This window comes from Elaeis guineensis, chromosome 9, assembly GCF_000442705.2.
Source record: "Elaeis guineensis isolate ETL-2024a chromosome 9, EG11, whole genome shotgun sequence".
Lineage (NCBI taxonomy): Eukaryota > Viridiplantae > Streptophyta > Magnoliopsida > Arecales > Arecaceae > Elaeis > Elaeis guineensis.
Genome location: NC_026001.2, coordinates 72,794,502 through 72,796,689, shown reverse-complemented (window position 1 = coordinate 72,796,689; position 2,188 = coordinate 72,794,502). Strand labels below are relative to the sequence as shown.

The window sequence follows — 2,188 nt, the reverse complement described above, 5'->3', positions numbered from 1 at the left end:
AACTTCTTGGATTGGGTTAGGTGGAATCGGGGATTATCCAGTATTTAGAAGATGATCTAATTTTTGGGACAATTCATCTACCTTTTGATGGATATCTATGGCATTTCCTACTTCATATATTCCACCTCTTTTTTGGTTTTACATGGGTTTATCTCTAATAGAGGCAGACATATGATGTAATGAATTTTTACTTAAAATTTCAAACAGTTGTCTGCCTCATCCTCACTTTTTAGCATAAATGTCCCACCGCATGATGCATCGACCATTTGTCGATGTCTTTCAGAGAGCCCATCATAAAAATATTGGATTAATTGCCACTTGGGTACAGCATGGTGGGGATATTTTTTAATAAGGTCTTTTAATCTCTTCCATGTTTCATGAAATATTTCTCCATCTAATTGGGAAAAACTAGTTATGGCTTTCCTTATTTGATTAGTTTTTCCTATGAAAAAATATTTCTTGAGAAACTCTCCTTGCAGCTGGTCCCAGGTTGATATAGTCATGGAATCTAAAGTATGTAGCCAGTATTTGGCTTTGTCCTTAAGTGAAAAAGGAATAATTTCAACCTAAGAGCATCATCAGAGAAGTTGTGAATTTTGACAGTTGAGCATATTTCAAAAATTCTTCAAGATGTTTATAAGGGTCCTCATTACTAAGTCCATAAAATGAAGGTAACATTTGGATTATACTGGACTTAATTTCATATTGAGTGGCCTCCACAGGGGGTACTTGAATACAAGGAGAGTAGGTATATGTGGAAGGAGTAAAGTACTCCTTCAATTGCTTGGGTGGATCATTCTCCTGATTTCGGTCCATATTTTTACGTCTGTTGGCTCTAAAGGTTCTTTCTATTTCTGGATCAAAAGGTTGGATTTCTGATCATAATGATCTACGGCCAAGCATACACCTTACAATTATACTGTAGAGCAAACATAGAAAATTTTTTTTTTTATAATATATATTTTTATAATAAAGTGAGAAAAGAATGAAGAAAATCTAAAGAGAAGAACCTAAGAATCTTAAATCTATGAAAAGGAAGAAATTAGTTAATGTTTAGATGTTAATTGCAATCAACTTAAACAATCATAGACTCTCTATCCTAAGGTTAACTTAGATCTAGATAGCTCCTAACTTTCAAGACCGCCTTTGAGCACTCCAAGCTCAAGACTGACTAACTGACTCGGCCAGGTAAGCGTAAGATGTGGGAGGTTCCCTGCTCATTGCTTTCCTTAGACACCAACTAAGTTGGCCAGGTTAGTCAACAGAACCAATTGAAAACCACTTTCTTTAACCACTTGCCTTAGACACCGAGCAATTAACCAATCCGCACTTGGTTCAACTCTAGAGCTTTCTTATCCTATTGAGCTCGAAATTCCTAGGGCTGACGTCTAGTTGATTTTAAATTAAGGTCTAGGTTATGGAAATGCAAGGGGGTGATTTGTGGGCCAAGGAAGGGTGATCAAATCCCCACCTTATCTGGTTAATGGGTTATTGCCCTTAAGATTAATTATGGAGATGCAATGCAAAGAAACAAGGTATCCAATCAAATTAAAAAATTTTATATTTGAGGTTACGCTATTTTAGTTAAGTGTTATGAAATGTCAGTGGCTTCTTTTTTTTTTTTAATTTTTTAATTCAACCGTACCAAGATCCCCGATAATGGTGCCAAAATTTGATGCGTAGTCGTTGATAGCACCAAAAAAATAACTCTACTCACTACGTAGGTAGGATGAGTCGAGATCATATCCTCAGGGACCTTGGGTTAAGTTGAGATTGTAAGGTAAAAGAAAGAAACGTTGTTTTTGATTTAGAAAATAAATTATCTTAAAATTGAGATAATTAAAAAATAAAGAGCTTGGGAGTTTTGAATTAATTTGCACTAGCAGAGTTGTATCTCTTTTTTAACTAAATAAATATGATTAATCTTAGAAAAAATACTTATCTTTCTTCGGCACACTCCGTATCCGTAGATCACGGTGCGTCTCCGAAAAGTACTAGGTAAACAACTCTTCTTTCCTCGGCACGCCCCGTATCCGTAGATCACGGCGTGTCTCCAGAAAGTAAAAGTTGTTCCTAATATTAATCTAACAAGAAAGCATAAATAAAAGCATATGAAAGGGAGCAAATAAAGAACTCATGATAATTTAAATAAAAAGCATAATCTTTATTGCATATAAAGAAATACAAG

At 35.0% G+C, this 2,188-nt stretch overlaps 1 non-coding gene across 1 annotated transcript; it reads left to right on the top strand.

The window, feature by feature from the left end:
- Positions 1-325: 325 nt before the first annotated feature.
- Positions 326-431, top strand: LOC140851888 (small nucleolar RNA R71). The gene has a single exon (XR_012134643.1). It is a non-coding gene; the product is annotated as a small nucleolar RNA R71 (small nucleolar RNA).
- Positions 432-2,188: the final 1,757 nt, after the last annotated feature.